Source organism: Urocitellus parryii, chromosome 9, assembly GCF_045843805.1.
Source record: "Urocitellus parryii isolate mUroPar1 chromosome 9, mUroPar1.hap1, whole genome shotgun sequence".
Classification (NCBI taxonomy): Eukaryota; Metazoa; Chordata; class Mammalia; order Rodentia; family Sciuridae; genus Urocitellus; species Urocitellus parryii.
This window is the reverse complement of record NC_135539.1, coordinates 53547665-53572533: the sequence shown is the minus strand read 5'-3', so window position 1 is coordinate 53572533 and position 24869 is coordinate 53547665. Positions and strand designations below refer to the sequence as shown.

Below are 24869 nucleotides of genomic sequence, written 5' to 3'. Positions count from 1 at the left end.
ATTGTGAGAATCCTGAGCAATGGGGAGGGTTTCTCCTCTTCCAGATGAGTCCCTTGCTGTGAGGAGGGCTCAGTTCCAGGGACTAAGGGCTTCCCCCTACACCTGTAGTGGAGAGGAAGAGTCTGCAATGCTCAAAAGGGGCATCATCCAAAACGCTCTGAAGCTTAATATTTATCATGTGCCCTGGGCCAGGCAGAATGCTTGCTGCCAAGGACATGACAATGAAATCAGAATTGGGCCCTGCCCTTAAGGAATGCCCAGTCTGATAAGGGTGTCAGAAAAGTCCCCATGCAGTGTGGTAGTAGACAAGAGCCAGATGTAGCGAGTGCTTGGGAGGCTTATAAAGAAGGGGCACACGTCTAGGAGAGGGGCATCACTTTTCCTAAACAGAAATGCCTTCAGAGCAACATGACATATTCTAATCCACTTTACAGATTGTCCCCACAGAGAGGTCTTTGACATGAGATGAAAAGCTCAGTTATTCAGGTTGGAAAGGGAGACTGGTTACCTAGGGTGTATTCCACCATCTTTTGATGCCTTTGTTTTGGAAATGAGCAAAAGATTTCCGTCAATCTTTTGAACTTCTGGGTTTCATCGAAATATGATTTGCTTTTGCCATGCAAACGATTCTATGGCTCTATCATCATTTGAGTGCAGAATGGTGAAAAATGTATTCTATTCCACCATTATCATGTAAATCCTATATTTGAATATTTCAGTGTCACTATATTTTTTTTCCCCATATTTCAGGCCTGTGGGAGAGAGTTGGTTCTGATATCACCAATTGAACTCTTCTCTCTCTCCTTTTTTTTTTTTTAAGCTTTAGGTTAATAAATCAAGAGTTTGCAGAAAGCTGTATTTTGAGATTCTATTCTTATGTCTGTACTGATGGAAGATGAGACTCCTAAGCCAGTACTGATTCTGTAGCCTCTTCACTGCAGAGGGGCACCAGGAAGAAACCCCAAACAGCAATGACTGAGCTCAGACAGTCCCGTTCCCTGAGTTGGTCTGTGTTTCAAATTGCCTGTTATGCATTGAGAAGTGGCCCAGTCAAGGAAGACTGGGGGATGGAGAATGAATAACTGCTGTCTCAACAGAAATAATTCCTGGAAGTGGGGGCAGAAGAATAGTTAGGTGGAGAAATGGATGACTAAGTGTATGTTTCCCCAAATGGATAGGCTGCCTCGTCTCTATTACTGTCTGATGGGATGGTGATCTCATTTGAATTTATGAGAGCGTATGTTCAGGTAGGAAGGGGATAAAAGAAAAAGAGCTGGGTTTCAAAACAAAAGGACTGGACTTTTAAAGTGAACTTTTTTCCTTTGTAGAGGTGCACAGGGCTCAGATCTCGTGTCAAGAGTTTCTGCAAAGTGTTTGGCAGGTATACAAGCAGCTGTAGTTTGAGCTGGCTCCATCTTGCAGTGGAGGTTCTGTTCCACCATTATCATGTAAATAAAGAACAGGACATTGGAAAAAATGTTGGTCTATGGGGATCTGTGGTTGGTATGTGGTTGCGTAAATATACAAATTTCTTAAAAGTTTGTAAGATATTCTAGATTCACATATCAGCCATACAGGATAAGTTAAACTATATGAAAAAGCAACTCCTAAATCTCATAATATGTTTTTTGGGTTGTTTGTATTTTTGTTTGTTTTTAGATGAGGTAGTGCAATGTTGCTGAGGCTGGTCTCCAACTGCTGAGCTCAAAGGATCCTCCTGCTCCAGCCTCTAAGTAGCTGGGTCTCCAGGTGTTCATCAACTTAACTTTCAGCAGTTTTAAAAGACAAGGTTTATTTCTTTCATTTATTTATGTATGTATTTATTTATTTTTGCCTTACAATTCTTAATACACCTTTATACTACAATTTATCATATCTCTGATTGTATAGAAGGTATGTTGACACCAAATTCACATCTTCATACATGTATTTTGTATAATGATGAGGGACTCCTTTCACCATCCATGCTATTCCCCTTCTCCCTCCTTTCCCCTCCCACCCCTATTCCTTATTTAGAGGTAATCTTTCTTCCTTGCTCTCCCTCCCAACCCCATTTTGAGTCACCCCTCTCCCCCTTATATCAGAGAAGACATTTGGCATTTGTTTTTTTGGGGGGATTGGCTGACTTCACTTAGCATAATCTTCTCTAATGCCGTTCATTTCCCTGCAAATGCCTGATCTTATTCTTTTTAATTGCTGAGTAATATTCCATTGTGTATAAATGCCACTTTTTAATCCATTCATTTACTGAAGGGCATCAAGGCTGGCTCCACAGTTTAACTATTGTGAATTGTGCTGTTATAAACATTGATGTGGCTGTGTCCCTGTAGTATGCTGTTTTTAGGTCCTTTGGGTATAGTCCAAGAAGAGGAATAACTGGGTCAAATGGTGGTTCCACTCCCAGTTTTCCAAGAAATCTCCATACTGCTTTCCAAATTGGCTGCAACACAAGGTGTATTTCTTGTTTGTGCACTTGGGCATTTTCTTTTCTCTTTTTTTTCAGTGTCTCAGACCCAATCTAAAAGAACAACTACAAGCTAAAATAAATGCAGGTTACTGTGGAAGAAGGAAGGAAGTGAGATAGCGGCAATTTGCTTGCTGGTTCCACGGCTTCCACCTGGAAGGGGTGTTTCTCTCCCTCCCTTCATTGGTCAGAGCCAATCACAACTTTAAAAGATCAAGAAATTGCAATTCTACCATGTGCTCAGAAGAAAATCCAGAAAAATATGCTAAACGATACTAACGTCTTTTAAAACTATAAATATTGCACATCAGCAGCCGTGAAGAGCTAGTTGGGATGAAGGCAAAACCCCCAATGGCCTTTTCTAATTTCTCATGAGTGGTGTATGCCAGCACACAGGTGCATGTGTGCACACAAAAGGGAAAAGGCAGCTAAGGTTGACTATAGACAACTGTAAGGACAGAAATTTCTTACTTTCCCCAGCCTCATTCTTCTGATAAACCTCTATGTATCTGGGTGCCTACCTATAATCCAACTGTCATCTGTGTTCTCAGAACCTCTCCCCTGGCCTGGAAATGAGCTGTGGACAGCTTCTGGTTAGGACCCTAGAATGTTCCTGAGCCAGAGAGATACAGGAATGATACTGTCATTCAGGATTTGGGGAGGTAGCTGCCTGCTCAGCTCAGGACACAACCAGGAAACATGGTGGCTTGTTGAGAATTGAAAAGTCTTTCTGATAGGGAAAGTCTCCACCCTCTGGACTTCTAATCTTGTGTTATGAATTTATCTGACGCAGAAGGAATTGAGGAAAAGGAGTATGTATTTTCTTCATTTTTTTTCCCGCAGAGAGTAATTCTTAGAGAGTGGCTACTTTTTAATACATCTTTGCAGATCTACCAAACTTTTGCATGATTATTGCTTTATCGAGATTGCAAACTGCTCTTGAATCAGGGCAGACACATCAGCTGCTGCCTCCCATGCAGCCAGGAAGAAATTGACAGTTTGCACATCCTTGGGTTAGCTTCACATTAATTAAAGCTTCACACTGCATTGGCCTCTTCCTTTTGTTATTCACATGGATTTTTGTGAATCATGCTGTTTACAAATAAGGCTAAATCTAAATGCCACACTTGCATCTGAATGTCCAGATCCAGGCCCATTCTTAATTGCTGGGTGCAATGAAAGAGGGAATTGGTGGGCAGAGATGGCAAGTGTAATTAGATAGAAGAGCTCAATAATTCAGTGTCCTATAAAATAGCTCCAAGAGCTATATAAACTTTCTTTTGCTCACTGAAGGTTCTGGAAGCCAAATGTCTGAAATATATTAACTGTGAGTCTGCCTGTGTTCATAGCCATTTCCTCAATTTAAGTTTTCACATCCACAATGTCAACACAAGCAGATTATCTGGTGCAAAATCTGAGATTTGTTACTTGAGTTTATGAAGATGGTGAGAAATAAAGAAACAGCATAAAAAGGGACAAAAAATAAAATCATTTCTAAACATTAGGCTGATAGGATCTCTTTTAAATCTGTTGATCAGATGTTTTTATGTCCAAAGAACAATGCTACTCTATTGTTTCTTTTTACCCATGCAATTTCTTTGTTAAAAATGAATTATATTTGTGAAGTCTACTTATATCAAATTTTAATTTCTCATTAAACATATTTGAATGTGATTAATGTCAAGTTCAAATATATATGAATCAAACCCTAAAAGATCCCTTACTAATTAGGAAAATGTTTCAGAGTTAACTGGTTATAATCTAAATTATTCAGACTGATGAAACTTTCAAGATGGTTTTATGTGGTTATATCCACAAATTTATCAGCAAATTTGAATCACATATGGTTCTGCTTCGTGGACTCATGTAAAACCCCAGATCTAGGAATGATTATAGCTTTTTTTTTTTTTTTTTTTTTTTGACATCTCATCATTATATACGTGGTACCTAGCACTTCTTTTGGCCCAAGTAGTTTTTCAATAAATATTTATTGATTGACTGGCTGGCGGATTGGAAAGGATGACTTTCCAGCAGTGTGGAAGAGATGTGAATGCTCTTGGGCAGGCCAGCAGCATAACAGACTGAAGGGTAACCATCCAGCAATTAGTGACTCTAGGAGGAAAGGGAGAAGGGGGAAAAAAAAGAAATTAAAAGAAAAGGAGAAAATATGTGTAAAGAATTCAAGATCTTGGAGAAGGGCAGGGCCCCAATATCTTTTGCCTCGATACCTGTAAGCTTTGGATGTCACACCACCAGACACTGTCTACCAGCCTGACCATGGAGGTAAAGCCTTGGACTCTGAGCCCCAGACCAGTCCTCCCAGAGTCCTCACAGCCTCCTGTTCCATTTCTCATTAACTAGCCATATCTAAGACCTGCCTTGACATCAGCATTGCTAGAAGTGTGCTCATGGAATTCATCAGCTCAACAGTGTGGTTTTTGAAAGTGTAAGCAAGTGTTCTTAATAATTACTGTAGGACATCAGGTACGAATCAGGATTTTCCAGGAATACTAGGAGGTAGGGCTACCCTACTAATAGCACATTCTACCAGCAGATAATTTCTTGCTTTGGTCTTGAAATATATATAATACTGATATGTGCATTGGGCCAATAAAGACATCACATAGTCCTAAATTTTTTGAGTTGGTTGCAAGTATGAACCAGCAGTCTCAGCTACTTGCAAGGCTAAGATAGGAGGATTGCTTAAGCCCAGGAGTGCAAGGCCAGCCTAGGCAACATAGCTAGACTCTGTCTCAGGAAAAAAAAAAAAATTACTAGATGCTTAAATTTTTAATTTTTTACTTCACATATGCAAGATACTTTATATGTAATCACGGAGCAATTTCTTTCTCAACGCCCCTGAGTTTAAGATATGTTTTCTGTTCTTTTTTTTTTCTCTCTCTTCTACTTCATACTAGAGTTATGTGTACTCCCTGTCCTTCCTTTCCCTGAAGAATTATATGGTTGAAGGCAAAGAACACAATGTCTTAAGAAAAATCTTTAAATCTATTAGAAGTACTAATGAGAATGTGATTTTTGATAAACATGAAAAGTAAAGAGACGAATCTAAGGAAATAAGGATTTGGGAATAAGAAATTTTATTTACACTGACCTTTTAGCGGGGGAAGGCATTTTGAAACACTTTCTTTTCTGCTGAAACTTTGAATGCCAATTTTTGTTAAGCACATTTACATCTAAAATTTAGTTCTGTTGACAGTTAACTCAAGGGTCTTTTATCTATGCTTAATGTCACCGCTATATCCTGCCATCGATCTAAGAGAAAAACACCCTATTGAAATCAATGGGGAGTTCTCTGTAAAAAAATCAATGGCAGGATATGGCCTGTAAGAATAGTGGTTACTGTAAGCTTTCAGCTGTGAGGCCACCATAAATGTGACTTCAGGGTAACCCTTTAGACCATGTTCAAAAACAACAATGAAAAAAATTGCCATTCTCTAGGAGGAGGATAAAATGGAAGGAAGGAAATGGCATATGTTTGTACAGGATAATCTATCATGTTCCCACAGCTTTGCAGCAACCTTGCATTGTCCTTTCACGATTCTCAAAGAAAAATTCATGGAAAAAAGACAAACGCCTTTAAAAAAAAAGGTCTATATTCCCTGAATACAAGATAAGTGCATATTACCATACAGAATAACACAAATCAGCTCAGTTAAGTGGAACCAACTGCTCCCTCCTCATTACATGGTAGCCTGTGGCTCACAATTACACACCCTGGTTGCAAAGGAGCAACCAGCCTATCAAGGATGAGAGAAAGAAGGAAAAACAGCCGAGAGGACAATCACTTCCATTATTAAGGAGCTTGCATTTTCCAGGGAGCGAAAATATCTGAAAATTAAATCCTAGAATATTTTGAGAAAAGATGTATAGGGTGTATAGAATGAAATATGCACTTTGCATAGAGTGAAATATTGCAAACTTTCCATTTCTGTTTGGCTATTTTGTTTAAAAAATGCCTCCTGGATGCATATGGACAATCTCTTGTACAAACTGAATATAGCAATTGTTACTGTCCACATCTGGACATTCTAGCTTTACCCACAGAGGAACCACTGGTATCACGGTGTCATGGTACTTTTAGAAACAAAGAAGATGTAGGATGATTGGTTTGCAGGGTTGTCACTCTCAGACCGGGCAGTCAGCACACATTGTCAACCTCACACAGGACAGGAAGAACAGGTTCCAATCATACCAGGTTTTAGGGGGCTTTGGGAGATGGCCTCACAAATTTGGATTTAATTCTTCAGGATTTAATTCTTCACCTCTCCCCCAATCATTATGAACAATGGTCTCAATTCTCTTTTCACACTTTTTATATAATTATTTTCTATTGGGTATAAGAAAATATATTCTATTAAATTTTCTTTTAGGTAACATGATCATTACTATCAGGAGTCAATATTATGTGTCTTGAAATTGGGGGAAATTAGGAGGGCCTCAAATTGCCTTTCTCACTTTCTCACTCTGTCCCTCAGATAAGTTGTCCTAGATAAACAAATCCCCTTGCTGTGGGGCCATGCAAGGTTTCTTCTCATCTTTGAGGAGTGGCTTCCTTGTTAGCTGGAGAAATTAATCAAACAATTCAATCACATCATTTCACAGGAAACAGGAGTTTATCCCACCCTTTTGATACTACAAAGCACGCCTCTTAGAGCCTTCTACCTGTTTAAGCACAAGTTCTCTGTTCCTTTGTAGCATGCTGTGTTCTCCTTTCTGGGCAGTGATTATATGTGACTGGTGACTTGCTGTCAATCACATCTGACCTTGTCAGGTGCCATGTGTTCAGCCATCCCTATAATACTAGGGTAGGAATCTTTCCCTCACCAATGGGGTGAAGAGGAGGTAATTAAAACAATTCCCTAAAAGGTAGGTTTAATGGAGAAGTGGTCCTCTATACCCTGAGACATAATTATCTTAATTAAAATGTAAAGAAGGAAGCATGAATATTTTAAAAGACAGAGCCAACTTCACCATGAGTTGTGTTTATAAAGGGGACATGTGTTATGAAAATCTAAAAAGGATATTGCAAATTCATATGGCTTGATAACCAAGTCTTATGAGGGGAAGAGGGTAGAATGACTTTGGAATCAAGAGAATTATAAAGTGAAAAAAGGGTAAGTATACTCTTTTTTTTTTTTTCTGAGATTAAAAAAATTTAAAGTCACCAAAGGAGAGTAGGATAAACGAAGAGAAGGTGGAATAACTACGTTTTCAGGATGAGGAAACAGAGGTTTAAGAGTTCTGCCTGAGTAGAGATTTTTTTTTCAGCAGCCAGAGAAAATATCCAGGACTCAGGGGAAATAAAATTTGGCACTAGGTGGAAAAATGGCTTAGTTGTTTCACTATTAGCAGTATCATACTGATTCCATGAAACTGTGTTAAATGTCCCGCAATCATATATAATTTGCCTTTCTCCTCAACTCAGATTTTTGAGCTAAGTAATATTTCAATGGTCATGAAACACACAAAAATTTGGTCTAGAAACCTGGGAGAAGTTGTGCTGGGGGCATTCTCAGGTAAATAAAGTTCTTTTAGGTGTCTTATGTAAGAACAGAAGGTAAGAACACAAAACATAGTCAGTAGTGGACAGTAACTAAGAAGAACCAAATATCCCCATTCCATCCCATCCCTTCTCCTAAATGCTTCGTCACTCATCCACTCCAAAATACTTGGAGTGTTCATGATGTTCAGACACCATATGAGGCACCCAGGGTACAGATGAGAAAGGTCACTGCCATCACATGGAGCCTGCCAAATAAGCAATACAACCATATGGAAAATATTCCTTGTGAAACAAAGAGAGGGCCAAGAAGAGGCACTGCTGTCAGCCTTTGTAAGAAAGGATACCAGAGAGAAGGTGCAGGAGAACATGATACTTAAAGTAAAAATTTGAATGAAGGAAGATTTTGGCCAGGTGGAGAAGTGCTATGTTTTTTTGTTTGTTTGTTTTGTTTTGTTTTGTTTTGTTTGTTTTTGGTGTGTTGCAGCGTGACTTCTTTTCCACTTTATTCAGATACAAATGACAACTAAATATATTTATGGTATACAACATGACATTTTGAGATACACACACATATATTATACATTATGAAATGATTGAATCAATCTGATTAACAGTCATCACCTCACATACTTAGATTTTGTGTGTTAAGATCATTTAAGACCTTCCTTTATCATTTTCAAGCACATAATACATTATTATTAATTACTATCACTACTTGGTATAATAGATCTGCAGATCATGTTCATTTTGTCTAACTGAAACTTGGTACTCTCTGGTCAACACTTCCCTATTGTCCTTCCTACTGTAGTTCATGGCAACCACTTTCTTTTCATTTTTTGGAGAGAATTTGAGGAGGATATTAATTTTTTTAAAAGAATTTTTGGTAAAATTCAACCATGAAGCCACCAGTTCTAGGATTTTCTTTGTTGGGAGTGTTTTTTTAAATTCGTTATTAATAATTCAATCATCTTACTTGTTATTAATCTGTTCAGCTTTTCTGTTTCTTTATAATTCAGTCTTTGAAGGCTGTATATTTCTAGAAATTCATTCCTTCTAGGTTATAGAATTTGTTGAGATATAACTATTCACAGTTGTCTCAACAATTCTTTGTCTTCCTACTGATAACAGCTGCAGTGTCTTCTTGTTCATTTCTGATTCTGTTTGAGTCAACTGTCTTCTTAGTCTTAGGATTTGCCAATTTTGTTTATCTTTTCAAAAAACGGATTCTTGTTGATCTTTCCTATTGTTTTTGTAGTCTCTGTTTATTTCTGCTCTTATCTTTGTTATTTCTTTCCTTCTACTAAGTTTGGACTTAGTTTGTTCTTTGCTAGTTCCTTGAGATGCATACAATGTTAGGTTGTTTATTTGAAACCTTTCTTTTTTTCTTAAATGTGGGTGTGTATTGCTATAAGCTTTCTTCTCAGAACTCCTTTTGTTGTGTCCTGTAAGCGTTAGTGTCTTTTGCTTTCACTTTTTTTTTGTCTCAATGTATTTTTTTATAATTTGCTTTTTGATTTCTTCTTATTGGTTGTTCAGAAGCGTGCTTTAAGTTTCCATGTATTTGCATGTTTTGCACTTTCCTATTATTGATTTCTAGTTTCTTACCATTAGGATCAGAATAGATACTTGATATGATTTTGATGGTCTTAATTCTGTTAGGATTACTTTGTGTCTTTTAGTCTGTTTTGTATTGCTGCAACAGGATACCTTCGACTGGGTGAGATATAATCAACAGAAATTTATGAATTGTGGTTCTGGAAATTGGGAAGTCCAAGATCAAGGAGTTGGCATCAGGTGAGAGCTTTCTTGTTGCATTATCCCATGGTAGAAGGCAGAAGAGGAACCGAGGGAAGGTGGGAGGGAGAGAGAGAAAGAGAGTGAGGGTGCCACAGTCTCCCTTGTACTAACTTATTTCCAAAATAATGACATTAATCCATTCATTCCACCCTTGTGACAATCATCCTCATTGGGTCCCACCTCCTGACACTTACATTAGTGTTTGTTTCCAACACATGCCCTTTGGGGAATACATTCAAGTCACAGCGGGAGCCTAACATGTATATCCTAGAGAGTGTTCCTTTTGTCTTTGAGAAGAATTTGTATTCTGCTGCTTTTGGATAAGAAGTGACATGTGAAGGAGTCACAGAAGAGAAAAGATTCAGAGAATGTGATGACTAGTGGGATATGAGAGTGAAGGAAAGAATAGAGTCTAGGATAATTTAGAGAAAAAAAACCTCTTAACTAAACCTTGAGAACATGGGGGTTTGAGGAATTTAGTGTTTGAAAATGGAAGTGGTTGAAAAAGAAAGCTGAGTCGTTCAGCAGCAGTTGGGTGAGGAAAAGTCTGGCTGCCAATCTAAAAGCAATGGGGAAGCACTGGAACACGTCACATGGGATCCAAGTCACCTATCTGACTCTCAATATTCGTGTTATTGTTCTGGAGAGGTGAAGACAGTTTCAAGAGGTTTGCTCCCCTTCAGTTCCCCCATGGTACCTGGTCCATTGTGACTGATGCTTTTCTAATCTTTCCCCCACTAGGTGGTGTGATCCCCCAGAGGTGGGCACAGTACTTTCCCATCACTGGTCTCCTCTCTATCCTTCCTCCCAGCATTAGATCCTTTAAAGTTTTAGCTGACATTCGATCGACTTTATCACTATAGAGAGATTACAGGAAGAAGAAGAAGCAGTTTAGTGCTGTTACAATTCCACGTGATTATTAAAATGATGGAGTTTGATCACAACAATGGATTTCTGAAGTACAGCAGAGATTAAACCCAAGCAACTATGTTCTGGCTTATATCTCACTCCCACTAACCCATTCAGATGTCTCTGATTTAGCTATGTTTTAACACAGTGTTGAAAAGCTGACTAGTCTAATAATAAAATCTGCCAGTGAGTTTTACTTAATTACATGTTCTTGGTATTGGGGACAATAAGCCACATGAATAATTAATACAAACGAAAGATTGGGCAAAATATGAATATAAGGTGACAAATGCGATAATGATCGGCATAAATTTGGGGGTGAAGCAGATAGTACTTTGGTTCTCCACTTGTGGTCTAAGTGCTCTGAGCCTCAGTTTTCCTATCTGTCAGGCAAACACACTACTGTTTTTCATAGGTTTGTGGTGAGGACCAAACCTGAGGTGCAGTGAGAAGCATCCAATAGACAGATACAAACATGTAAGCTGGGGTAGCAGTTTGCCATCCAACAGACAGATACAAACTGGTAAGCTAATGGAATTGCAGTTTGCCACTGGGTACAGTATATACTCTGAGAATATTTATATATTTCAGCCCGAGAATATATACTCTTTGAAAAGTCTGCTTATATTACAGACTGAAACATAATGCTTGTATAATTTATAAATGAGCACATCCTCTTACTTTTAATTTATTACTAATAATATTGTGGTGATAATGAAGTTCTAATGATGTAAATATGCAACCCAATTTAAGGCACAGGTCCTCTTCTAGTGCCATTATAGCTCATGTATTTAAAGTGTCTGACAAACAGTAATTGCTCAGGAGATGGTAACTATTATTATTGTAGCTGCTACTTATAATTTGGTGATTTCTTTTTATGGCTGTGTAACATGAATGATGTGAAGAAATTAAACCTTGGAACTAGCATGACATAAAATAGACTCTTTTCTCACTTGAATTTTTATTCTGGGCAAATTTAACCAGAATGGTGTGGTAATAAGTCTTAGGAAGTCTGCTTCCGGAATTGTGTCGATGTCAAACATGTATATAAACGCAAATGGCTTTTGCAGATTAATTTTATTATCATAAAGAATGTTCTCATCTAGTTAAAATGACAATGTTTTTCATATGGGTACTTTAAGGTACAATTGCAGATTTGATTTTATGCCTCACATATAGTTTGTTATTTTAGTTTAGTATTTAAATTAACAGTGTTATGTTCACATAAGCCCATGACTCCTCCTCTTCAAATACTGTTTTTGTAATACATTACGCTAGTGGGTTTTTAGAGCAAATTATAACCTAAGGCTGTCTTTATGATGTTATTGTCTCATCTCGAACCTCAGAGGAAGTAGGTAGGGCATGTGTAAATAAACAAACACATGCTGTCCAACATCCAAATAAAAATGTAAAAGTATTCAATTTTTTAAATGGATATTTTATCTATATACTGCCAAAACAACCAGATTTTTGGCTTTCTTTAAATATGGGTGGGCGTTTGGAGTCAAAAAGGCAAAGCCTGCACAGGCTTAATATCTTTCCCTTTTATCTGGATTTGGAATATGATCCAGAGCTGTGTTGTATAAGCAGCAGTGTTAAATATGGACATAGATGTGCCCTGTTGGGGTTTCTCTCAGTGATTGCTCTCTATTACTGGTTTCCCAGTAATTTTTCTTTGAGGGGAAATTTGCTGTCTTGCCTTACAGAGATTTTGAGGGCTTCCCGGAGGCACAAAGATTCCTAGTTGTCGCTTTCTGCTGGTTGGGGAGTAGGCTAAGCCACTGGAGAGTTTTGTCTCACAATGGATGTAGGCAAAAGTAACTTGCATTTGAAATTAAATTACTTAAACACATGCGAGCACGGCGCGCGCACACACACACACACACACACACACACACACACAGATTCAGGATCTCTGATCTCTTTAACAACAGGAGAAAACTTTGGGATAACATGAAATCAAACAATGATTTAAAATGTTCAGGGTGGTTATAACAGTAATAGCTATCATCTACTGAGTACTTTCTGGGACTAGCTCTTTATACTTTTTTTTCCTCCACATCATTTTTCCTACAAGACAATGACTACTAATTAATCACGTTTTACAAATGCTATAAGTAAGACTCAGAGAGGTTAAATAATTTGTCCAAAATCACATAACTGAATTGAAGAATGGCAGAGTCCAGAATATAAACCTGGGTGTGTCTGATTGCAAATCTGCTTTCTTGACTATTGTTAACTACTGTATTATAATAGAATCTTCACAAGTTTTCGAATGTGAGTTCTAGTCCTACTGAGGGTTGATTTACACATAGTAGTTTACATAATTTTTTCAACCCATACTCCATTTTGTTAAAATGAAGGAAGACCAAATCCCTTTCACTTTAAAAGTATTTGATATGTTCATTGAAGAGTATAAACCATCTGCCTGAGAATCACTTGTGTCCATCAGAAGATTTTATTAAACTTTGCTCTCTTCAGATTATATTACGAAAAGAAAAAGGTTCTCCAAAATAAAAGATTATTTCATAATTTTAAAAATTACTTATAATGCCTCATTTCTGATAAACCATTCTAAACAAAGAAAACTTTTCCCTTCATATCCACAATTCATCATGCTCTAGATGCAATGATTTTAAACAAACACATGATGTACAGTTGTGTGCCACATAATGACCTTTTAGTCAACTATGGGTCATGTATATGACAGTGGCTACACTATATAGTATAGGCATATAGTAGGCCATACCTCTTGAGTTTTTCATGGTGTTGACACAAATCTAACGATGTGTTTCTTAGAACATGTCCCTGTTGTTACATGGCACAGAATGTATATTGATAATATGAGATAAAAATACAAAATGAGATTATAAAGTTTCTTCTTTTTCACATATCTTACATACAGAAGAGTTTGACCCTGAACCCTAAAATCCAGCCAGCTGAATTTAAAGCAACAAATGGAATGGAATTCAGTCCGTTTGCAAATACCATCACTACCAACACTGCAAAGCCCATGCTTTTATTATGGTACATCCAAGGCTCATCTAAATGGAGGTATCTATACCATGCAATTCCAAGGACCACCACAAGGTTGCTTGGGAGACAGATTCTGCAGAGCTCTAGGGGACACCTTTCCCACAGATGTTGTTTGGTGCATAATGTGCCCATCTGTATACAGCAGTCTTGTTTTCATGAATTAGCTCCATCCAGATCATGCTTCTGGGAGTACCTGTGTTTCTGCCCTTTATGATGAAATGATGTCATATTTCTTATATGACTGTGTACCCTTGGAGGAGAAAACTATTAACTGTTATCCTAGAGCAAATCCTGAGTGATTGAAGTTGGGAACAAGCTCATTTTGCTTTTGAAGGAGGTCAAATCACAGTGAGAAGGAGAAACCTAAATCTGGCACCATGTCAGAGGATCTTCAGCAAACAAAGGATGGCACAAGATTGCTTGAACCTGGGAGGAGAAATAAAAGAAGGGGAAGGACATATTAACTTGCTGGAATCTAATTGTCTTTCAGAATTTGGCCTGGGTCCCTGTGAGCCAGCCATGTCCAGCTTGCTCTTGTCTACCCTTTCCAAGGGACTGTATCTCATTAGAGTCCCTCAGATGGAATGCCGATCAGGAGATAGGCTGGGAGTTTTTTACACTGGTAAGGGAAAAACTCTGGGGCTTTAGAATTATGTGAAGTGGAAATTATTAAAATATTCCTGGGATACCTACTATGTGACAGGCCCATGAGATATAACATAAAATGACATCATAGTTCTAATATCCAGGGTTTTAAATGTCCTTGCTGGCTTCATTCAATACTCAGGAAGTTGATTCTTTTAATCATTAATCCAGTAAGCCTGGAGGGCTGACCTTGGGTTGACCTTCTCTGTGACTTACAGGGAGGTGGCAGGACACCTTTGTACTCCTCGCCTGGGTGGGGCTATCTGGAGTTCACTGGAGACTGTGATGGCAAAATGATGGCCAGTCCACAAGGAATTTAGGAGAAGTAGATGCTTTTTCTAGATTAGTTTATCTTCCCAGACATTTTGTAGGACCTGGGGTGTTTGACTTTGGTTTTAGACTTTATTTGTGTCAGAAATAACTTCTTGTTAAAATGTTATAGGATTGACATTAAAATAAACAAACAAACAAAAAAAAGTAGCTCAAGTGATCTGCTTGTCAGAACATCTCCAAATCAAAGTGAAGGGACAAAATGTCAACCTTTTCAAAGTATCAATGAAATCATTACCAAAACTCATTAATACTGATTGAAAAGTTCTTGCTACAGACTGACAGAAAGGATCTATTAGCTGATACATAAAACCAAAGACTAAGCAGAAATAGAGTATGTTGACAGGTGAGAATGGAAACTCCTACCCCCATACGGTCCACATTAACTGGACTTTCACTGTGCTCATTAGCAGAACCTCATTAATACAGGAGAATCTTAGTCAGTTAAGTCCCTGAATTGTTCACTTGAGGAACAGTTTTCACAACCTATCAGCTCTTTACCAGAAAGCATAAACAGTTTTCCTAGCAACATTGTTTGAATCCTTTACCTAAATTTTTTTCTCTGTTCTTTCCCACTCATTCTGAATTATTACTTCCTGATCTTCTTTTAGTTCTATCAAGAATTTCCCTCTGGGGCTGGGGATGTGGCTCAAGTGGTAGCACGCTCGCCTGGCATGCGTGCGGCCCGGGTTCGATTCTCAGCACCACATACAAACAAAGATGTTGTGTCCGCCAAGAACTAAAAAATAAATATCAAAAATTCTCTCTCTCTCTCTCTCTCTCTCTCCCCTCTCTCACTCTCTCTTAAAAAAAAAAAAAAAAAAAAGAATTTCCCTCTGCTGTTCCTCGTTGAAAGACTCACCTTAAACCTGAAAGGATCAGAATACACCATTGTAAAAGGATGTTTTTTGTTTTCTTCCCGAACTCTCTTTATCTATTAAATGAATTCAACTATCATAAATTCCTTCCCCTGAGAGTTTCACAACCTGAGAAGATTGACTCCTGTCACCAGAAAGATGAAATTGGAATTAGGACAAGAGACCACCCAGACAGTATCATGAAACAATCATATCTATTATTCTTTCCCAAAAGGCCTTGGTTTCTCCATAAGAACCCTTTCTTCTCCTTCCTTTTCCTTAGTAAGAGGCATATAAACCCTCAGTTCTTTTTTTTCACTCCTTCACAATATTCTTATTGGTGCATTATAGTTACACATGATAGTGGGTTCATTGTTACATATTTGTACATGCATACAACATAACAATATAATTTGGCTAACTTCCCTCCCCAGCACTCCCCCTTCTCTTCCCTCTCCCCATCTCTTTCCCCTATTCTACTAATCTCATTTTGCTTTTCATGTAATCACCCCTGCCCCCACTAACCTTTCTTTTCCTTTTCCTCTGTAGCTTCCACAAATGAGAGAAAATATATGACCCTTGACCTTCTGAGTTTGGCTTATTTCACTTAATATAATGGTCTCAAGTTCCATTCGTTTTCCTGCAAATGACATAATTGCATTTTTCTTATGGCTGAGTAAAACTGCACTGTGACTATATACCATATTTTCTTTATCTGTTCATCTGATGATGGACACTGGGCTTCTTCTATAGTTTGACTACTGTGAATTGTGCTGCTATGAACATGGGTATGCATGTATCACTGTTGTAAAATGACTTTAATTATTTAGGATGAATATCAAGGAATGTATAGCTAGGTCGTATGGTGCTTCCATGCCTAGAGTTTTGAGGAACTTCCATATTGGTTTCCATAGTGGTTGTACTAATTTACAGTCCCATCAACAAGGTAAAAGTGTTTCTTTTTCTTTATATCCTTTCTGGTTTTTATTATTGGTTGTGTTCTTTATGATTGCTCTTCTGACTTATGTGAGATGAAATCTCAGTGTAGTTTTTGATTTGCATTTCGATAATTGCTAGAGATACTGAACATGTTTACATATATTTGTTGACCATTTGTATTTCTTCTTTTGAGAAGTGTCTGTTTAATTCATTTGCCCTTTAATTAGGTTTCTTGTTTGTGTGTGTTTGTGTGTGTGTTTTAAGTTCTTTATATATTCTGGATATTAATCCTCTGTCTGAGGAGTAGCTAACAAAGATTTTCTCTCATTTTGTATGTTCTCTTCACATTCTTTTTTCCTTTGTTATGCAGAAGCTTTTTAATTTTATGTCATCCTATTTATTAACCCTTATTAAGCCCCAAATTAAGCTTTTTTGAGTCCCAGTTTTCTGTGAACTCCAGCATACATGTGTGACTAAAAGTCTGCTGATTTCTCATTCTTTTCTTGTCTTTCCTTTTAGTGTTGGGGATGGAACCCAGGGCCTCCTGAATGTTAGGCAAGTACTCTACCACTGGGCCACACCCATAGCCCCTGTCTTTTCTTCTTGCTAATGGTCTTTTATGAGTTTAATTTGCAGGCCCCAGATACTAAACCTAAGAGGGTAGAGGAAGTCTTGCTTCCTGACAGATCAACTACAAAATCCCCAATAAAACACAAACTTCCCCTTTCGACTCTAAAATGCCACTGGTGCTCTGGGCAACTGTGTATTCCCTCATCTCACTGTGGGAATGAAGAGTTCCGATGATATTTGAAAAGTCAGCACTGTTGACACCAGATTTCTAAAAGTGGTGAGAAACCTCTTTTTTTTTTCATAATAAAAAAGACCTCTACTCAGTTGGAATATCACTGTTCTACTGAAAATCAGAGAAAAACTTCTTATTAGGAGACTGGTTCTTCAAAATATCTGAGACAGATTTCTTCCAGAAATAAAGGTTAACTTGTGGTATCTGAAACCTATTGGAAGTTGAGTATGTTGGTTGAAAGGGATAGAATTCTCACATTAGATCCTAAATAGAGCTACAGTCCTGTGCTTTGATTTGCAAGGCACTAAATGCCCTATAAGGTATCAATTCTGCTATTAAACAATTAGCTTAAAGATTGACTGCGGCTAAATCCTCACAAACTCAGATCATAGCATATTGGCTGAATTGAATTCATAAAACACTTGTGGCTAGAGCAGAGTTCATTAAATAATTTGCCAAAGCTCAACTGGCTGCTTCATCTGCTTCTCTGAATGCTAATATGGTGGCCGATAATGAAGGTGGCTTGTGCATAATGAGGGGAATCTGCCCTTGTCCCCTTCCCAGGGGCTCATGAGTGCCTAGCAGAAGTTGAAGAGCAAGCCTTTAGCAATTCATGTGCATTGTGGTTTCCTGGAAACTTGTGACAAAGCAGTACAATCTTCTTCAATTCTGTGACAATCATTTGTTGGACATTTTTCTGCCTTTTAGATCGAGTTAAAATGATAGCCCAAAATCTGTTCTTCCCTGTAATAATAAGGGTGTTATTTCAACATGCAGCCAAGCCAGCCTACTTCTAGAGTCACCGATGAGTATTTCCATCAGAGAAATGATACAATGGAAGTAATTATTATTATGCCATTGTAATGAAAACTGGTTACCTAGAACAAAACAAACTGATTTCTCAACTTTGAGGGTGATTACCAAGGAAGTTGTCAATATAGAAAACATACAAACAACAAAGAGGGTGACAGCCTTAGATTTAGCAAGACTGTATGGAACAATTAACAAAATTAATCGTAAGAATTAAATCAATAAATAAGAAAAATATCATGAATTAGTTAGTATGCATTGGAAAGGCATGATTGACATATTATTTAGAAGGGTAAAGCCTACTCTGCTGAAATGACTTTACAGAAATGATTTTTACATCTTCCAGGTATTTTAAATGGTGAAAGTTTTATTAACTTCATTCACAGATATAATCAAGACGATACAAACAATGTTAAGAGCAGTTATGTGGCAAGAAATGATATAATACAGATAAAGAAAATGAAATTATGGCCTTGTAAGATTCGATCTCAGGTACCTTAGAGAATTGGCACTAGGACTGGTTATCAGGCCTAAGATAGGATAAAATTGCTATTAAGGGGTTGTACTGCATGGAAACCAAAATGACATCAAGCTTCAATAATTCAATTATAGGGAAGGCTGAGTATGATGGCTTTGTTTCCAATAGAGCACAAGAGAGTTCTGGTTGGTGTCTTAATTGCTGTTTTAAGATAATGAAGAGAACTAAAAGAAAAATTCAAACAGCCTCTTCATATTTGTCCAAAAAACACAAAGTATTAAAAGACGACCTGGCAAAGTCCAATGCAAGTATTTGACAGTAACACAAAGGGTGCTTTGTTTGGAAAAACATCAGAAGGGAAGCTATTAAGAGCTGGAATAATACTAAGGGGACTATAAAAAGAAAAGAAAAAGGGAAAGCAGGAGAAACAAATAGGCAGAAATGAACAGAGACCAGATAGTAGCAACAAGGTGTGCAGGGCACAATGATTCTTTCTTTTCCAAGGACATTTGAGATTCTAATGAGGAGAACAACTCCATCCTGCTCACACTGCAGCCAGTTAGAAATGTGATTTTCAGGGAGAATGGACCATGACAGGAAATCGTTTGCAAATGAGTCTAATGGGCAGTCACTTCCACTCCTGATGAAATTCCCAAGATCCATAGTAAGATCTGTTTCTGAACAGGAAAATCTAAGCCTCTAAATGCAATGCTAACGTTGCAGACACCCCTACCCCACCCCTCTACTATTCAGAAGACTGAAGGAAAGGAAGCAAGTCTTGAAGGCCTGTTTCCCAAAGCCATATTGTTAGAAGGCTTAGACATAGTTTCCCTATTAAATATATTGTAACTGATTGGATTTTAGATTGAATTTGACTAAATTGCTTAAGTATCAAGCAGACAGCTCCTCTCTGTCCTTAGAAACACCATATCTTAGAACTCTTCACTGGTGAATGGTCTTTTCTTATTTATGAGTTAGCCTACACCTAGACTGGGCATTAAAACATTTGATGAACGAACATGGAAGAGACTATCTTTAACAAGGAGCAAGAAAGTCCACGAGAAAGTAACATAGAAGTTAGAAAACAACTCAGAACAAACCAGAAGAGGAAATCCTTCTTGAACTTGAATAAATGGAGAAGCATGGTTGGGAGGGAGAAGCATATGTATAGAGGGAAAAGGTCTTGTCTTAGGGTTTATAAATTGATTCCAAATAAATTATCTCCAACCCTCCAAATGTTGTGTATTGGACTTTAGAAACAGAATCCTACAGCATTATTTTTGTAGGTTCTTAAATGCTATTTACCCCCAAATCACTAACAAAGCCTGTTGAAAAGACAAAGCCAAGTTCCATGCTTATTGGAGTAATAAGGAGCCCAGATGTTACCCTTAAAAGGAAAAGGCAAGGTTGGATCCTACTGAGGTTTGAGGTTTAGTTTCAGGTGTATCTTTCAAAGCAGGGGATAGATTATAATGGGGTAAGGATCATGATGTAATATACCAGAATTGGTGATGACAGCTAAAGGAGATTTAGAAGTGAAGAGTTTGTCTTGGGACATAAAAGACATGTTGCTGCTTCATACTGAAGAACTGATGGTAGTTAGGGGAAGTTCAGCTAATGAACAATGAAATGGTTTGTGGGTATCGTCTCCTGGAGTAGTAAAGATACTGAGCAAGGGCTCACTGCCCAGTGAACTCAGAAACCAGCATGATGGCATGGGGTTTTTGCCAAAAGAAAGAGCTTGTGTTGAGGGTCGACTGTCAAGGAGATGGGAGGTCAACTCAAATCTGTTTCCCTGTGGTAGTGGGAAATTTATAGGAAGGGAGAAGGAGAAGCTGCTTATTGATTGGATGGTGAGAAGGGGAGTCCATGGTTCTTTGGGGCAAGCTTGGACAGCCTTCACACCTCTTTATGGATTGCATATTTCTTTTCCAGGCTGATTATTATATTCTGTGGTGAGGATTTTGAGCTTGTGACGTCAAAAGCAGGCTTATTTTGAGCATATCCATTTTTGAAAAGCTGAACACCAAGTGGAAATGCTTCTAGAATCTACTTGGTGTTCAGCTTTTAAATCACAAAGACACTTTGTGATTTAAGGAATGTATATCTGGGTATGTCCAGGCCTTCACTGGTTTCTATAAACTTATGCTAATGAAGATGATGAAATAGCAAGTTTTTCATGTTTATGTAGATAGTCAGCTGGGTGGATGGACACTGCCCAAACTCTGTCTAGGGATAAATGGCTTTGGTTCTCAAGGTTATAACACCAGAGGAGATACAGGGATTCTGGTGCTTACAGGAGTATGGAATAATCTGATTTCCTGCTTGGACATACCTTGCTGCATCATTTTTATCATCACTTAATCTGGCTCATTTTCCTTTGGCAAAACACTGTTAATAAGAGTTACCACTTGTTATGCACCAGTGATGTGCTGGGCTCTTCATTTGTCTGTTCCCTTTATTTTCACAAGAACGATTCACAGACGAGGAAACAGGCTCCACGTGGCCTTTGCCACCCAGGCTCAGGCTGCACACTGTGGTCTGGAACCTAAGCTTTTGTGCCTCCATTGACATGGTTTTGCTTTCCCACTCCCTTCATCAACCTGTTGTACTTTCCCAGGGAATCTCTTGCCAGGCAGATGGTTGGGTTGTTCATTACAGGAACTTACCAGCAGATCCATTAACTTATCACTGAAAATTATCATTAGAGGGCTGGGGATTGGCTCAAGCAGTAGCGCGCTCGCCTGGCATGCATGCGGCCCGCGTTCGATCCTCAGCACCACATACAAACAAAGATGTTGTGTCCGCCCAAAACTAAAAAATAAATATTAAAAAAATTCTCTCTCTCTCTCACTGTCACTTTCTCTTTTAAAAAAAAATTATCATTAGAGTATGTGTGTTCCCTAAAATTCTTCAACTCCTTGGACTGTCCTTACTCAACCTTAATCAAGCCTCTGCTTTGAAAACCTCACCTTAAATCCAACTTCAAATTCTCAATAAGATTCAACCTTATCTTTTCCCCCAAACTCTATCAGCGATCAATGTGACTTTGACTCATCAAAAGACTGTGTTCTCAAGATGGAACTTACCTCACACTTAAATGATGTAAGTGTTGAAGCTGGGATCCAACACCAGCTTCAAGGGACTCTAATGCCTACTTTCTTAATGATGATGTATGGTGTTTCTCCTGAAAGGGTGTTGGGACTAAGACTTCTGGGAAAGATCTGAACAAAATTAAAACTTTGTGACTAAAATGCAAACACAAAATCCCTAGAGTCAATCCAACACCTGAAAGTTATTTGACCTAGGCAATTTTCTGTTGCATTAGACACAGTCTATGTGATTATGAAACAGAAAATTGACTCTGCAAAATAACTGTAATTGTACCATCTGACAAGTAAACTACATGAGAGAATAGTGAATTCCTTTTAAATGAATACCTTCTAAAGGAATAGAGGGAAGAACTAGATGCACACAGGTCCTACTTCTCTTTTTTTGCTGACAAATACCCTTTGTTAATAATTTCTCACCAGCTATTTATTTAAAAAGGAGTCAATGTTCTTTTCGTTTGTATCCTGTCTGCTGTCTGGTACAATTACAGAGTGAATTAACTTGGGTACCACAATATGCATCACGGTATTCATTCTCCTGTAAGCTGTGCTTAGGTTTGTAAGTTTTTCAATTTTAACCCTACCTTCCACTCTATTGGAACTGTCGAAAACATTATCCTTTGGGGTTAAAATTTTCCTTTCTTCTTTTGAAGCCAAAGCACCCCTGCCCCCTTTTTGAACATAAGAAAAAGATTGCCTGCAGCTGCTTCTGAGTTATTGGTGAATTAAACCAAAATGGCTGTTTTCATTGGAAAATATTTTATAATCTATTCAAAACTCAACACATCAAGGTTTCCACAACAGATATTTTCCTAATACTTAGAGTTCCATAAAAGGCAAATTTATTATATTCTGATTATTTTGGTTTCTAGGTGAAAACAAACAAACAAAAACAAAAACCAACCCTATCTCATTATAATAATAAAGCAAATAATTATTTAGCAAATATAAATGCTTAGACTATGTTAAAAAAGGCAGCCTTCTTCATTTATTGACAAATATTTTTCTAGCACCTACTTTGTGCCAAACATTGTACATCCTTCACATTGGATCTCTCTAACACCCCAGTGAGGTAGGAGCCATTTTGCAGATGTAAAGAGGATTGGATCTGGATTGTTTCACAGACGCTCATGTATTGAAGGCTTGGTCTCCAGTGAAGCAATGTCCAAAAGGTGTGGTGGCTTTGGGGAAATGATTAGATCATGAGGGCTCTGACCTGTTCAGTGGATTAACCCATTGATAACTGAATGCACCCCTAGGGGGTGGTGGACACTGTGGATTGTGAATTTGGTTGAAGGGAGTGGGTCCTTAGGAGTGTGGCCTTGGGTACTATATGTTGCCAGCAGCCTCTTGCTCTTTCTTTACCACTTGCCAGTAGTTGAGCACTTTTCCTCTGCCACACCCTTCAGCTTTGAGGTTCCACCTCCCCTGGGCCAAAGCAATAGAGCCAGCTGACCATGTCTGAAACCTCTGAGAGTGAGACAAATCTTCCCCCCACCCCCATTTGAGTTGTATTTTCCTGGGCATTAGGAAGAGTAATGAAAAGCTAACAAAAAATATTAAATCACAAAATGACACAAATTAGAAAAACAACTAAATAAAAATAACATTTTTAGTAAATCAATGCAAATTGATCAATTTTATGAATTCAATGACATTTATTGAGCACCTAATACATGCCATTGGAACTATAAAGTCCAGGAAGAGAGATATGGTTTCTACCCTCACAAACCCTACGAGCATTTCAGCTACAGAGGATCAAGTATCTACAAACTGAAGAATGTATGTGGTGCCTAGTTCTATGCTTTGCTCTGTGAAAGATATAGACTGGAGAAAGTCAGGAGACAGGACACCTTCCATGATACTGTGAATGTGCAACTAACACTGCATAAAACTTAGATTTTAAATATCTTGCAATATCAGGAGTGGAAAGATATGATTGTTGCAAGTCTGTGGCTAACCTAGGAAACATATTACTTTAAAAGCTAATATAATCTTATCATCTTCAAAATCTAATTTCAGGTGTCTACAGGTGCCCTTCTAGTTGTCCTACAGGATGTGGAAGGAATGGAGAATGGAGAAAAGAAACAAACCTGTAATCTATTTCATACACTAATTTCTAATATTACTGGAGTCAAGGATTCTGCTGTGAAAAAAAAAAGAATGACATTTCAAGATCACTTATCTAATCGAAATCCTTCCTATCAAATCTCTTATATTCACTGTATCATTTCTGTCTGTATTGAGTTGAAAATTGTAAAATGGGAATAATTAAATTAGTGAATGGTCAAGACAAGAATTTCAGATGTGATCAGAATTAATGCAGATTGTCATCCTAGAGATTTGCCCAAGAATTAATTTCATTGTGGAAGAAGCCAAGAGGATCATACAGTTCAAGAAGCACAACTTTATCCACTTCATTAACAAGGGATTTCAAATCAGAGATGGATGTATGAGATGAAACATCATTTAGGGGAAGACCTTGGAAGTAAGAAACTACTTACTGTAAGAAACTACTATAAAAGGAAGACCTCTTATATACATGAGTCACTGGATCCAGGAAAATCATTTTTCTGGCTCAAAAGCATGAAAGGAAATCAACCAGATCACCTTCATTTTCTAGAAAAAAATCATCAACTGTGTGAATGGAAGTCCTTCTGGATCAGAAGACCTCCTACTGTCAGATTAAAAAGACGGTATTAAATCCATGTAAGAATATCCAGGACCAAGAAGCAATTTATCAGATTAGAAAAGTTCTTTAATCAAGAAAACACATGTGCTGGCTTCGGCAGCACATATACTAAAATTGGAACGATACAGAGAAGATTAGCATGGCCCTGTGCAAGGATGACACACAAATTCATGAAGCATTCCATATTTTTTGTGCTGTGAATGGATAATTATGAATGTAATGCATTCTGCTATTGTCATGTATGTAATAAATAAATAAATAAATAAATAATAGAAAAGAAAACACAGATATGTAGAAGAAACCACATACTTCAAGAGACAGTGGACCTTCTTACAGTAGGGAAAGTATTATTTTCAATAATAATTTGCAGTTTTGGAAATAACTACTCTTTATCAATACCTACAATCTCTAAACCTACATCCACGACTATGAGGAATGGGGACTGAACAGGGTGGGTTTGAATACTATGCTCCAAC

At 37.8% G+C, this 24869-nt stretch overlaps 1 non-coding gene across 1 annotated transcript; it reads left to right on the top strand.

The window, feature by feature from the left end:
* Positions 1-24477: 24477 nt before the first annotated feature.
* LOC113194192 (U6 spliceosomal RNA) lies at positions 24478-24583 on the top strand. Its single transcript, XR_003302245.1, has one exon. It is a non-coding gene; the product is annotated as a U6 spliceosomal RNA (small nuclear RNA).
* Positions 24584-24869: the final 286 nt, after the last annotated feature.